We start from the raw sequence: 16,142 nt of genomic DNA, 5'->3' as shown, positions 1-16,142 counted from the left end.
AGTCCTGGATTGTTTGGCTAATTGCTGTAAAGGACTACAAAGCCCAAAACAGCAAAAAACATAACTCCTTCATCGAATACATAATAGTAAAAGCAATGGACTGTAAATATTTAAGTGGGAGAAAATGTTGCATGCTTTTTTTGTTAGAGACCAGAAAACTTGTGTCATTTCCTTTTACAAATGAAAGAACTTCCTATTTCTGTTTGTTAACAGCTGGAACTGCCACTACTTTTATTTTGTTGTTCCCATACTCTATAGCTTGAAGCAATAATTCACTCAATTTATGTGAAATAGTTACATCACCAGTTTTGCTGCTCTCTATATATTCATGAGGTTTGATGATGTTGTTCTAATCATTAAGGATTTTTTCCCTACATTATGTGGGATAAGGTAGTTTGAGTTTTACATTAGCTAAATTCAGGATAGGTCATATATATAACATTAAAGCTTTTGTTCATGTTCCTTGTGGGACTGCTGTATGAATATGTTCAAAGATGTCAAAGTTCGTCATTCTGTAACATTTTTCCTACTTTGTAATGATAGAATTTATAACATACCCAGTGGTAAAATTTTATATATCTAGTAGATGTCAATAATAATTATAAATATTCCAGATTTACTATAATGTCTTACTTCTAGTTCTTCCAGAAAGTCATGCTAAGTTTTTCAAACCATAAAGCTTTATATAGCTGACACCACCCAAACTTCCAATGGTTATCCATATGCTCTATCATTTAACTTCCTACTTAAATGCTGGTTGCTCTGGGCAACAGCACAACTAATCAATTGTAAATTGCTTACCTTGGATTAGAATTTTCTTTAACATTGTCACTTTTCTGGAAATCACCATCCCTAAGAATGTAATAGTTAAGAACTTTGAGAAATTTGAGAATAGATTTTATAATTCATGTATTTTCTACTGTATATTTCTGAAGTTAATTGGTAGCAATGTAGTGTGATGGGTAACAGGTATTAAAGAGATGGTATTCATGAATAAACCTTTTCATAAGATAAAAAAAAAGCATAATGACAAGTAAAGCTTTAAAAATAAAACATGAGCGGCACCTGGGTGGCTCGGTCGGTTAAGCGTCCGACTTCAGCTCAAGTCATGATCTCATGGTTTGTGAGTTTGAGCCCCACATTGAGCTGTCTGCTGTCAGCATACAGCCCATGTCAGTTCCTCTGTCCCCACTCTCTCTGCCCCTCCCCCTGCTCACTCTCTCTCTAAAATAAAATGAAAAGTAACAATAAAATATAAAACTCAAATATAGAGCTCTCTAATTCCTCTTAATTTCTTGAACTGTATCAGTTAAAAAAGCAAAACATTTATCTCAGTCTTCTACATTTTGATTTTTCGTTTCACCTGATATTGATTTGGAAATTTTCATCAGCTTGAACAGAAAATCTGCATGTGGGAAAAGATAAGAAATTGACTGAAATGTATGATATAGAGCCAGAATGGGTCTCTATTGTATTATATCCCAAGAATGTTAGAAGAGGCAATTAATAGTTGAGAGGGACCATATAAGGTGGTTTTTGGAGCTGATGCATCCGAGTTTTCTGAAGTGTTTATTATAATATAAAAAAATCTGTTCCCACCTGTCCCCCAGAGATTTAATTTAGTACAGCTGAAGTATATACCTGGATTTTTACTTTTTATGTGCATAATTTAATCTTAAGCATAATAAAAGCTTGAGAAACACTGACATATTAATTCTCCATTTCCCACACATTTTTTACCATATTAAATACCTGGGAAGTAGCATTAGATTTGTCCCCACTTTGAAATATCCTCATTTATAGTTTAAAACTATAATATGACCATGAAGAACACTTTCTGAACATGATACAAAACAACTATTCAGCACATTATATATCACTCAATGCGTTTTGCATACAAATGATTATAAAAACTGATTTTTTTTTCTTTTTTTTTTTTTTAAATTTTTTTTTTCAACGTTTTTTATTTATTGTTGGGACAGAGAGAGACAGAGCATGAACGGGGGAGGGGCAGAGAGAGAGGGAGACACAGAATCGGAAACAGGCTCCGAGCCATCAGCCCAGAGCCTGACGCGGGGCTCGAACTCACGGACCGCGAGATCGTGACCTGGCTGAAGTCGGACGCTTAACCGACTGCGCCACCCAGGCGCCCCTATGAAAACTGATTTTTAACTACATGAAGAGATTTTCATTAAGGATGAATAATTATCATTTTATCATATAATAAGAACTATGCAATCAGTGTCTGTGTATATTTTTTCTCTGACTTTACAGAGCCATGTTAGGCAATGATCTCCAATGATCCCCGCCTCTTGGCATTCATGCCTTTTTATAATTCCTTTTCTCAGTGTGGGCAGGACTTACTGACTTGCCTCTAACTAATAACAGGATACAGCATGCGTATTGGGATGTCATTTCTGATATTAAGTTATAAAATGACTGCAGCTGTTATTTTGGGTGCTCTCTCTCCCTCATTCTGAGGGAAGTCAAAAGCCATGTTTTAATATGCCCTGTTGAGAGGCCCACATAACAAGAAATTGAGGGAGGTTTCTAGCCAACAGCTAGTGAGGAGGTGAGGTCTTTAGTCCAGCTGCCCACAAAGAACTGAATCTCGCCAACAAGCATGTGAATCGACTTGGGAGCAAGAACCAACCCCAGTCATGCTTCAGATAAGATCACACCCCTGAGCAACACCCTGACTGCAGCCTCATGAAAAACCTTGAGTCAGAAGCTCCAGCTAAGCCATGCTCTGATTCTTAACCACAGAAGTATGAGATAATATATATTTGATGTTTTAAGTTGCTTAGTTTTAGTATAGTTTGGAAACAGTAGAAAACAATTTAGAAGCCAAAAGTGGCATTAATCACCTCACTCCAGATTCTAGTGTCAGGATTTCTTTGCTCTCTATGTGATCTCTGATTTTTTTCATAAATACTTAACTTGCATTATCATAGATGAGTTTTATTTGAAAACAACTCAGTCCTTTAAAAATAAATAGGAACTTTATTAAGAGTAAAATAAAAATTGCACAAATTCTTTGTGTGTAGCAAGTTCAGCCCTCGTCCAATTTCTGTCACTCAATTTGAATCATAATTGCAATTTCATTTATTTTTTTAATTTGAGAATTCATCATATTCTTTTTGAGAATAACTGCCTTTCTGGTGCGATAACCCAAATGACAGCATCTTTCATAGAACTCGAGCACTAGAATATTTTTAAAATATTCTGGAAACCAGCACTTTTGTTTTATAGATGAATAATCTTTGGTCCGTAAGAAAAAAATAAAAGATGAAGTGGATTACTAAAGATAAAACTACTGCTTGAACTGAGATCTAATGACTCTTTTCTAGTGTTCCTTTGATTCTTTGATCATAGATTTACTGGGTGGTGGAAGCCAATGTTCAGAAGACTTTTGGGAGATGAGCAATATTTAGGCTGGGACTTAAACTATGTCATGTGTAGCTTCCAAAATGGGATAGCCCATTTTTACTAATATTTCAAAACTGTTCTCAAATTTCCCATGGCTTTGTAAAGCCTCTATGTACCTCACTGCTCTCTATGTGTCTTACTGCTAAACAACATTTAACCAAGTTTCCAGTGTCTGCCTTTTCTATGATGGCGTCTGCAAAGGTGCCGTGCTACTAGTGTTCAGGAACAAACATTAATAATGTTAATTAATAGCATAAATAGGATTGCATTTTGGATTTATTATGTAGTAAGTGCTTTGGATTTATTTTTGGATAAACATCAGGGAAGGAAGATTGAGACAGAGACACTGTTCTGGAATACAAGACTCCCTGCATAAAGAGCCATGTTTTTAGTAGTTAACTAGCTTCAAGACTCTGAGGAAACTCTTTTACATCATGGTGTTACTATGAATGAAATTTTAATGGTATAACATGTAAGAGAGTATTTTTAAAAAGTATTTGTTAATGTTTATTTAAGTTTTAGGAAGAGAGTGAGAGGGAGAATCCCAAGCTCTGACCTGGGGCTCAGTCTGATGAACCGTGAGGTCATGACCTGAGCTGAAATCAAGAGTTGGACGCTTAACCAACTGAGCCACTCAGGCGCCCCTAAAAAGTATTAACTGCTTCTCTAGCAATAAGCAATATATATTATTTATATCAATTATCTCTTTTCAACAGACAGAAGGTGGGTTTATTATGGCCTGAAATAAATTAATTTCCCCCATCTTCCTATTTATTTTGCAACCATTGACTACCTCTCTTGCTAGTTTTATGTAAGTGTGTCAACGTTTCTGGAATATCTCTGATATACTTGTCGGTGGAGTTGTTATACAAATAAATGCCAGGGAGTCAGGAATTTGCTTCCACATCACCATGCACTATTGGAAGCATTACTCTCATTTCTTGTTTTAATAAACTTCCTTCAAACTCCTAGGCCTGAATTAAATCAAAGTAGTTTTAGAGCTCAAGGATGGAATAAGTCATTTCAGAAAAGAGGGACAAAGAAAATCAGGGACGCCAGATGGAAAGTTCAGACTGGCCAGTATCTTTAAAATGTCAATGCTGTATAAAAAGGCTTTGTAAGCCATCAATCAGCGATGGCTCTAGAAATAGGCAGGTGGCTATAGAAATTAGGCTTTTTTCACTAAGCCTTAGAAAATTATTTTCAAAGTAGGCTGAATTTGAGAACACTTATGCAGGTATATTTAAGGAACTGAAAAAGAGATGAAAGAAGAATTTCTAATAAGATCGTAGTAGTTAATAGAAGAGTAACCCCTTGTTTTCCTAAATAGTAGAGTCAAAAGTCTGTATATTTATTTTATTCTTATATTAAAATCTGACTTATTTACTAAAACAGGCAAGATTTAAATCTGGCTTTCTTATGTTTTTTTGTTTGAAACAAGATTAAAAATCAATACATTTCTCCTTTGATCATGAAACCAATTTATAACCCTATGGCAGTATCCATTCATTTCAAAATAAAAACATAAAGCAAAGCCTTTGGTTTTCAAGAAAAGAGGAGTCTCAAAAAGAAATGGCTATAGGGCCTTAATGGTGTAGGAAAGCTTTGCAGGGGAACCAATAGTAAACGGATTTTCTTAGAATGGAGGCATGTCCTTAGTTCATGCTTAAAAAAAACAAAAAACAAACAAACAAAAAAAAACATTCTTATTAGCCTTGTAGCTATTCCAATTTAATTGAATTCACACTAGCTAGCACATACATACAACAGTATTTGTTAACATTTATACAGCACTCTACGTATGTACCAGACGCTTATGCTGTCATGATCATATAGTTATTTAATTTTTAAAACTGTGCTTTAACAGCAGGTATTTGTTTTATTCCTATGAAAAAATGGATGTTAAAGAACCTGTATAAATCTCTCCTTCAACCCTTCATCCCTGCCTCATGGAGATTTTAAATATTGTTGAAGCATGAAAACTATTATATGATGATTCAGAGCACAGATCACTTAGTTGGTTTCAAATACTGGTTCTATTACTTCCTAGCTGTGAAAGCTTAGATAAATTATCTACCCCTACATTTGAGTTTCCTTGTGTATGAAGTGATAAATGTAAAAGGATAATTCTGAGGTTTAAATGAGATAAAATATATAAAAGTGCTTAGCACATAGTATGAACTCAATAAATGTTAATTGTATTTATTATTTGAACCTCCTTCAAGGGGCGCCTGGGTGGCTCAGTCGGTTAAGCGGCCGACTTCGGCTCAGGTCATGATCTCGCGGTCCGTGAGTTCGAGCCCCGTGTCAGGCTCTGTGCTGACGGCTCAGAGCCTGGAGCCTGTTTCGGATTCTGTGTCTCCCTCTCTCTGACCCTCCCCCATTCATGCTCTGTCTCTCTCTGTCTCAAAAATAAATAAACTTTAAAAAAATTAAAAAAAAAATGAATCTCCTTCAAGATTCACCAGCAAAAAGTGCATAATTTTATTTAAAAATTTTAAAATATTTAATTTGAGAGAGGGCAAGCAAGCATGAGTAGGGGAGGGGCAGAGAGAGAGAGAGGGAGAGAGAGAATCCCAAGCACTATTAGTACAGAGCCCAACGCAGGGCTTGATCCCATCAACCATGAGATCATGACCTGAGCTGAAATCAAGAGCTGGACGCTTAACCACCTGAGCTACCCAGGTGTCCCAAAAGTGCATGATTTTAGAAATCATTTGGTTAATTATTTTAACTGAACAAATTAACCATTAAAAGATTTTAAAAAACAACTTTTCTGCCTTTGAATATATGATTCAAGTGGAAATAATAAATAATCACATATACAATGTACCATAATGTTTACAATGTATTATGCGATTCAAATAAACTGTAATTCAAATAAAGTAACATTTTATGCCAATCAGGGAAGATTTTTCTTCAAGAGATGAGATAGATTTTTTTAGCAGTTAGTTTTAAGAATAACTTTATATATAAAACATTCTAATTGTCAAAAAAATTTAGAAAATGCAAAAAAAAACTAAAGGGAAATCACCCATAAATTGGCAACCCTGATTTTTTAAGTATTTAATAATATTTTTGCATATTGTCTTATGGTCTTTGTGTGTATAACCTATATTTAAAAAACAATATTTGACCATTTCTTACCTAGCTATTTATCATTTTCACCACCCCACATTGTTTTAGAAAAATTTTTCCAGTTTATTAAATGTGGGTTTTATGAGTGGACTAAAGAAAAACAAAAGGCATTTTTTAGCTTTGGGATGGGGACTGAAGGATAGGAGGTAAAAGATGAAAATACAGCAAATAGCAAATGAGTTTTATTCAGTGGAGGATAGGGTAATTTATCTGGTTTAACAACTGCAGGACGTGAATTCCACATTTGAAGGTGAGAGCTATTATCTAGCCCTGCAGTCTAGGCAGGATGGCACTCTGGTATGGCAGAAAGAGCAGTAGAGAGTGTGTGAGAGGCCTCAGTTCACACTACATTAATACTATTTGACACTTCAACAATATCAGGTTAGTCACTTGGCTTGGCACTCCCCTTGCCTTGTTTCTTCATGTTTAAAATGAGACATCTGAAAGATGGGCCCAAAATCAATAATGTACCAGTCCAAGCCAGATCTATCCCAGAGCCACTGTGTACCTCAGAGGACATAGGGTCTGTGAATGCTTTCACAAGACTGGAAAGTGTTGTGCAAAGGGAAACACTCTGGAATGTGTGCCATCAAGGCCATACTCACATCTTTTCATCTTGGTGTTCACTGAGGCCACATCAACAGACACATAGAATATGCTCTGGAAATTCTTGAGACAGTCAACAAAGGTTAAGTTTGGAATGGAATTGGCATCCTCCCAAAAGTCTTTTTTTTTTTTTTTTTTTTACCTAAGAACATGTTTTCTGAACTGGATTCTGATAGCTATTAGTTTTAGTTCTTTAGCAAATTGTTCTCTCTCTCTCTCTCTCTCTCTCTCTCTCTCTCTCTGTGTGTGTGTGTGTGTGTGTGTGTGTGTGTGTGTGTGTTCTGAATCTGGCGATAGAACCAAATGGATCTGCAGGTTTGGATATGTGACTCAGTTCTTGTTAATCATGTTGTCTCGCTAATCATGTTGTCTTGCTTTGCTTGGACATAGTGACTGTCTGTAAGTGAGAATAGAGCGCAAACAGAGGTAATTAATCACATATCTTTGTGAAACTAAATGTTGTGAGGAGAGAAAAAGACTCCTGCCTCATTTAAGATAGAATAGCAGGGACTAGTACTACCTTCCTGCTTGAAACAAACAAAAAATGTACATAACACATGAATCAAGAGCACTTAACACATTGGATATCAGGCGGTGAAGGAAGCAGTTTCTGAGAAAGAGGAAACGAAAGAGGTGAGGGAGAGATTGCCCAGCTCACCGCCTAGAGGGAGATTCTAGGTCACTGTGCAGGGAAGAGACTCAGGCAGAGTAGGACTGCCTCCTAGCTTTGAGGACCAGCTGAGGGCTTGAAGTACTGAATGCAAGAGTTTATATTCCTTTTTATTGTTAAGCTACTTCAATTTGGGGTTCAGTCATTTTAAGAAAAAGAGACCTAATACACCTTATATTTCATTTCCCTGTCCATTTTCCTTATTCCTGAGTTCCATTTCAAAGTCAGGCATACCTCAGGCATTGCTGAAGTCACATGTTAAGATCTGACAAGTGCCCTTTACTATGTAGCCTCAAGTATGTGCTGCAAGAACCGCAGCCTTTAGAGTGACTTTCGAATTAAATTGTTAAAATGTGTTTTTAACTTAGTACCTTCTGAAAAATCTATTCTTCCGCAGACAGGCTTACAGCTATCTTCTATTAGGGCTGGAAATTGACTTTCTAGCCACTGACACTTGACAGGATGTTTATTTTCCTGTTATAACAATTGCCAATTGTCCACCAATTTCTCTTCTCACAGAAATAACGAAGGTCAGCCGTGATGAACTACACTCTCTGTAGCTCTCTCTGACAATTTCTTTATATCCATATTTGATATCAGTAATTCTCTCACTTCCTAAAAATGGAAAAAAAATGAAGACAATCAGTGCAAAATGCTGTCAAGGGTGGGGAGCGAGAAGATAAAGGTGTTTGCATGTTATTCTCGACCTGACTATGAAAACCATCACCCAACAAGGATGGAATGTCAGCACAGATACACTTTTTTTTTAATTTCAAAAAAGCTCTGCAGCTTCAAGATAAAATGTAACCTTGCAGTTGCTAAGGTAACTGGGATTTTTTTTTCCTCTTTAGGAATAGCAGAACAAATTAGGTGAGGAAAACTTCTGTAAATTGTCAATACATGAATGCCCGAGGCTGCAATAGCTCAATGCTTCATTGGAATCCTAGGTAACCAATATGTGGGGCAAGTCACCTAAAAGATATATTTGCTGTTGATCTGATTAGTTTCTTGAGCAATTTAATGCAAATGATGAAATCATAGCTACCCCTCCTTTTTTAGCTTTGACAACCTTTCTTCCCCTTGTTAATTTTATGCAATTTAATAGCTATCAGTGGTTCTAAGACTGAGGATAGAACATTTTTAGATACAATAAAATATGACAAGGTTAATTGTTGGCAATGGTCTACTTTATAATCAATACGTATTTAGAATTCTATATTGATATTTCTCTGTTGCTGCTATTCCCTGGGGCTTCCTCTGGTGTGGCATCATTAATCTCTCATCATTCTGCTGGCAGGATTATTTGTTAAAATATTTGGAATTAGAGACTAATGGTTCATACATGAAAACCCACTCATTATGTTTGTTTTCAAAGTATCCCAATGTACTCTGACATAAAAAGACATTGATAGGGGCACCTGGGCAGCTCAGTCAGTTAAGTGCCTGACTCTCAATTTTGACTCAGGTCATGATCTCACAGATGAGTTCGAGCCCCCCATCTGGCTCCATGCTGATGGTGCAAAGCCTGCTTGTGATTCTTCCTGTGGTATTTCATGGTTTCTAAGATGCACACTTTCCCACATTTTAGTATCCCTAAAATTAGGATGAATATAGCAATTGATGGTACTTGACAATTGCCATTAGCCACTCGTTGCTTTTAAAGTATCTTGCAGTACATATAATAATCAATGATGTTATAGACTGGATGGGATATAGCATTATGACTTACTGGCTTGAAAAAGATTTGGTAAAATTTGTCCCATGAGCTGTTTTCACCTTGTTTTACCAAGCAGTACATTAACCAATGAAACACTATGATTTTTTAGGCTCATCTTTAAAGTAAGTAGCTATCGCAGTGGTGTTGTTGATACAAATGTTCTGACTTTCAAATGTTCTGTGGATTATTCAGGTGTTATGTGATCATCTCTCACTATCTTCCTGTGCAAAGAATACTTTAAAACAAACCAGTTAACAAGATGGGTTCACTCAAAATATACTAAGGAGGGAAAGCTGTGTTTGCTAGTAATTAAAGTTTCATTGATATTGCCTCAGTTCTGTGACTGGGCATCTGATTAACTAGTAAGAGGCATTCACAGGAAACCTGCCCTGAGCTAGAAGCTCTCCTTCTGATGGGTTTTGGAGACCGTTGCTTCCAGATCAACTCATTCACTAGTTGTGTCACCTAGCAAGTCAGTTAATCTCTCTTAAGCTTAGATCCTCATCTGAAAAAAGGGATCATTTCACAGATTTGATTATTGTTCAAAGATCAAACCAAATAGAATAAAATATTGTGCCATAACTGGTACTCAGTAAATGGTCTTTTCCTTTTTCCTTTTTTTCTCTATACTTATCCTTTGAGTTAATTTTTCTTCTGTATCAAATTAATGAAAAAAAAGGAAATTATTATTCAATATTTTACAATATGATAAAAAGTTATACCCAGGAAATGTTTGGTCTTGTCTAAACTGGAAGGTTTGAAGAACTAAAACAGTTGACTCATGAAGCCCAAACTGAGGATACTAAAATTCTAGAATTAGTCTTCAAATAATTTTATAATCTCTATAAACAAGAGATTACATAGTTCTTATGCAGGGTCCACTTTTTATAGTTTTATATTTTATTGCATTAAAAATCACATTAGAGAATGATAGCTGGTGCCATATGGAGTGCGAAGGCAGTGGACTTGGTAGATAGATCTGAATCTGTAATATCAGTTTGAATGAATGTCTTTAGGCATGAGAGTTGTAGTAAGTTTAAGTTACTTAAACTGTTTTGAGCCCCAGTTTCCTATATGTGTAATTAGACTAATAATATTTTTGTTGGGATAATAAAAGGTGATTATGTATGTAAACTGTTAAACATAATCTATGAGCTAGAACAAGTAGTAAATAAGTGTACCTTGAATATCACAGAAATTTCTTTAGAATGGAAAGCTTTCTCATATAGATAAAATTCAGTTATAATAAACTTCAGAAGACATTTTTAAATGCCATCTTATTCAGTATGAATGTACTGGAGGACCAAATCCCACTCTGCAGGAGTTTGGAAACAAAACAAATGCCCAAGTCTTTGTAGCTGACTGTCAAGGACTTTTAAGTTAGTGAGGGAATAAAGGCACTATAATGCAGATGTACTCCAACCCTACAATTCACTTTTGGATGTTTTTGTGTCTGAGTCTTGATGAAAAGGCTGGGATTTCATGGAGTTTTACTTGTTTTTTTTGAATGTTTGAGATGGGAAAGACACAGAGAGTTAAGCCTAATTTTACTTAATAGAATTAAATTAAAAATAAAAATAGCTCTGCTATAGTTTAACTCTATAAACTATCAGCTGTGGACAAGTTCTAAGCATTCCAGGAAGTAAGACAATATTAGAAACATGATATCCAATTGCCTGTTTATTAAAATTGAAATGTATGTCAAACATGAATGGTCCAAATATAAAGCTTAGAAAATTTTAAAGCAGTGAGCTGGATGAATTATTTCATGTGAGTTAGTGTATGTGCTGGGTGATAGGAGTATATTTTGAGGGATGACAGCTGAAGAGGTGTCATATTGTCTTCTGTGTTGTCTTGGTGATAAAGCTCTTTCAGGTAATTTTTGCAATTGCCCGTATAAAAGCATCACAGCTTAGTGATTAAGAGCCAGGCTCTGGAATCAGACTGAGGTTGTTATCTCCCCTCTGTCAGTTGACAGAGTTTGACTTTGGAATATTAGGAAACTTTCTAAACCTTAGTCTTCCCAACTTTAGAGTAGGGACAACTTCATAGAGCTTTTGTGAGAGTTAGAGTCTGATTGTGAACCCAAGCAGTGTGGTTCCAGGACTCATTCTATTGACTGCTAGGCCAGATGTTCAAGATGTATTTTGTTTAAAGGGACTACATTCAGATCATTTTATTAGAGAAATAGAAAAGAAAACAAAAATAGGTCAGTAATTTTAACTGATAAAAATTAAATTGTATCATGTAATTCTTCAACAATTTTAGAAAAAATATAACTTAACTTTTGACCCAATCAACCTCAAGAGTTTATGATTATAGTTTGTATTATGTTTGAGATATCATGTAGTTCATTAAACCAGAGACATTAAAGATGCAAAATAATATCTATGGTCTAATACATAGTGTTTAATGTATTTAACTATATTCAATTTCATACGTGATATTTTCCGCCTGTTCACCATTCCTGGTTTATGTGTGGTGGTAAAGTGTTTCAGGCAGTAGTTCTCATTTGAAACTTTGTTACATGCTGAGAACTCTTTTAAAATTAAAAATTTGATTTAATTTTGTTTCAGAAATTACTTGTGATTTTTTCACATATAAATTAACATCAATCCATAAGTGGAGCAGAAAAATGATTTTTTTACATGTTCTATTTAAAAAAGTTACTTATGTTTTCTTCCAGTGATTCTCAATTCTTAGCTGGTTGTGGATTTAATCAAGAACCCAAGAATTTGATGAAAAGGAAAATAATATCAATGACAGCATATTTGCATTATGCTTTCTGTATTAAAGCACACTATACATTTAAAGGCAAAATGATATATTAAGAATGCTTGGTCAAAACTTTCATTCAATGACATTGAACAAAGATCTGAAACTGAATATAAATATGGTATAACTAGCCTTGGTTGTTGAAGATGTTCTTTAATTATGGTAACATGTGGTCCAAAAACTATCTCATGGTTTTAATTTCCGTCACATTGCAAAAACTATTAGTTTATTTGAAATCCTTCCCCCACAACAGAACTTTGGCTAGAGAAAGTGTGTATGTATCTTGTCCACTGCAAGTTGTTTATTGAGTGCTTGGAGAGTCTTTTCTAAATCAAATGGGATTAACTATTTGGAACTTGTACTTTATGGTTAAATTAAAAGAAAGTTGCACATCAGCCTCACTTTCATTTGTTTTAGCTCTATTCTTCTATATCTTTTTTGAACCATCAACTTTAGGGAATTAAAAATAAGGCAAAACATCAATTGCATACTAGCTCCAAAGTTATTTGTATGTAACACTGTTGAAATAAAGAGCCTATAGAGTAATTGGTAATTTATTCCATATATTTTTAAATTGAAAATAAACTTGTGTCAAATGTCTTCAAGAATGTTTACATAATTATATTTATACTGTAAAATCCATATTAAATACTTGTGATAAAATAAAATATGCTACTTAACAAGTAAATAGGAAGAGGCATATTTTGAAAGCATTCATTGTGACACTTAATCATTGTTACTATGTAGCATATTTGATTTCATGTTAAAAAAAGAATGTGGTGTGATTATGAAAGCATATCAAGTATAATAAATGTCTCTAATATGAACAATATTTAGTATGTGCTTATTCAGAAAAGATTAGTCACTTGTAATTTGATCTAATAATTTTATAAGTCAAGTCAGAAATAATGAAAATGAGAATATACTGGATTTGGGGAGATAGTACTGCAAAGTGGAAAACATTTTGGAGTCAGACAGATGTGGGATTGTAATTCTGTACTTAATCTTGGTGTAAACTTGAACAATTTATTTACATTTTCTGTGCCTCGTTTTCCTTTTGTGCACAGTGGGAAAAATAAAGAACCCTTGTATCAGTTAGCTATTGTTGCATAAGTAACCACCCCAAAACTTTGTGACTTGAAATAGTAAGGAATTATTGACTGCTCACTAGGTTCAGCTGAGTCGGGTTCACTTGTGCATCTGCAGTCAGTTGTGGGGATCAGGTACATGATTTTCCTAATCTAGGGTCTGGTGGTTGACTGGCTGAAGTTTGGTCTAAGGTGGCTTCACCTGGGACAGCTGGCCTCTCTTTCATGTTATGGCACTTCGTTTAAAAAGGGTAGCTTTGGTTTGTACTCATTGCACAGAGGGAGTCCAAGAGTGTGAGAGGAAGCACACAGGTATCTTGGAATGGGCATACAGTCATTCTGCTGCATTGGTCAAAGCAAGTCATAGAACTCGGACAGATTCAAGGAGTGTGAAACAGATTCCACTTCTGGAGTAGCTGTGGAGTTGCATTGCCAAGTGTGTGGATCAAAGAAAGAGTGAAGAATTATGGCCATACCATATTCCCTCTAGCAATTTAATATTATCTTTGGAAGAGTATTTGGCAGAAAATGTGTGCTCAGAGACATGAACTAATTTAATTTTTAGAATGAAACAACTTAAATTCTGAGAATATTTTTGTTCTTTTGTTCTTTGCTTTCTTTATAAGGCCTGCATATGATTAATCACTTAATTTATTGCAAGTTCTACTTCTGAAACTACTTAAAATAATGACTCAAATATAAAAAAAATCAAATATGGCAATATTTTATAAGAATTCATGGAAAATATTACTTTTAGAAATATATTTTCAGAATTAAAAAAATTTAATGTTTATTTATTTTTGAGAGAGACACAGTATGAATGGGGCAGGGTGCAGAGATAGGAAGACACAGAATCCGAAGCAGGTTCCAGGCTCTGAGCTGTCAGCATAGAGCCCAACATGGGGCTTGAACCCACGAACCATGAGATCATAACCTGAGCTGAATTCAGACCCTTAACTAACTGAGCCACCCAGGCACCCCTGTTTTCACAATTTTAAAAGTCAAAACACAATTGGTAAGAAAATACTTCCATTTGGAATGCCTTGGGCATGGATCCGAGCTTTCCATTATGCCATTTGTTTAATAGTGTTTGTTCCATCCTTTTTGGTGAAAGTATGTCATAAATATTAATAGTATTACTAATAAGATAAATTATCTTTGACTACTTTTTTTTAATTTTTACCTTGAAATAATTTTAGACTTGCTGAATAGGGGCAAAGATAGGACCCCATTCCCATTTCTCTCCCAGCCTGGCTTCCTCTCATATTAACAATGTATATGGCCACAGTGCATCTTTCAAGACTTGAAAATTCACATTGTTGCAACACTATTAACTAAACTACAAATCTTATTTGAATTTTATCATTATTTTCTCTATGCTTTTTTTTCTTCTGTTCTAGGATCCTATCTAAGATCCCACATTAAGTTTAGTGTTTTCTCCCTAGCCTCTACACTTTGTAAAAGTTCCTCAGTTTTTTGTTCTCCTTCATGAACTTGATACTTTTGAAAAGTGTTGATGAGTTATTTTGTGGAAAGTCCTTCGGTTTGAATTTGGTTTTTCTCATGATTGGAAAAAACTGGTGCATTTTTTTTTACACCAGCAGTACTGAAACAATTCTGTATTATCGGTTCACCTTGTCAAGAAGTTTATAAGTGTGTCTTCTTAGTGGTGATATTAATCACATCACTTGGTAAAGCAGATGTCTGCAAGGTTTCTCTACTACAACGTTCCTAACTTTCCCTTTTTTATTAGGAAGTACTTTGAGATACTGCAAACCCCAGACCCTAATTTCTAAACATCCTGCAATAAAGGGAAAAGGGACTTCTTGGAAAAGTGGTTGATTCCAGCTGGGACAGAGTAAATATAAAATATAACTGAAGAATCTGGTGGTGAGAGAGTCTAAAAAGTGCTAAAAAAAAAGATGGGGGTTGTCGAAATAAGCAAAGATGACTGAAGCCAAAACAATTTGAACAACAAAATAAATGATAGTTTTGAATATTAACCCATAGAATTAAATACTTTCATGAGTCCATACTGATATAGATATGTAATTGAATAAATATTATTCGGGGTTGATGTCTTAGCTTGGGCTGCTATAACAAAATGGTGTGGACTCGTTGGCTTAATTGACATATTTATTTCTCACAGATTTAGGGGCTGGGATGTTCAAGACCAGTGTGCCGGTATTGTTGAATTCTGACGAGAATCTTCTTGGCTTGCTATCTGCCTTCTTGCTATATCCTCACATGCTAGGGAGAGACAGGCAAACTGTCTCTTCCTCTGCTTTATAAAGTCATTAATTCTATCATGAGGGCACCACTCTCATGACCTCACCTAAACCTAACTGCCTCCTAAAATTCTGATCTCCAAATACCCTCACATTGGAGCTTAGGACTTCAAAAAAATTAATTTGGGGGGGGGTGGATACAAACATAAAATCCATACCAGTGGAGAAGGGACAGGTAGGTATTCTATGCAGTAGGATTTTTGATTAATAAAAGTAGAAGGATGGGGAAAATAAACAATTACCACTAGGCAAACAACATAGTAATGCTTTTTGTACATCAGTGGATCTTAGAATTAGCAAAAGTTTGAGGATAAATAGGATTTGCATAGTATCTTTTATTTTTTAAACAAATAAGGCTAATTTTCTAGGAGCTCCTGGGTGGTTCAGTACGTCAAGCATCTGACTGTTGGTTTCAGCTCAGGTCATGATCT

General features: G+C 35.1%; 1 protein-coding gene across 7 annotated transcripts in view; it reads left to right on the top strand.

The window, feature by feature from the left end:
- Positions 1-16,142, top strand: part of NAALADL2 (N-acetylated alpha-linked acidic dipeptidase like 2) — a 1,336,058-nt gene that overhangs the window by 468,794 nt on the left and 851,122 nt on the right. The gene's annotated exons all lie outside the window — the stretch shown is intronic.

The sequence above is a fragment of the Panthera uncia genome, chromosome C2 (genome assembly GCF_023721935.1).
Source record: "Panthera uncia isolate 11264 chromosome C2, Puncia_PCG_1.0, whole genome shotgun sequence".
Lineage (NCBI taxonomy): Eukaryota > Metazoa > Chordata > Mammalia > Carnivora > Felidae > Panthera > Panthera uncia.
Note: the sequence above shows the minus strand (reverse complement) of the source record. Positions and strands in the feature narration are given on the sequence as shown.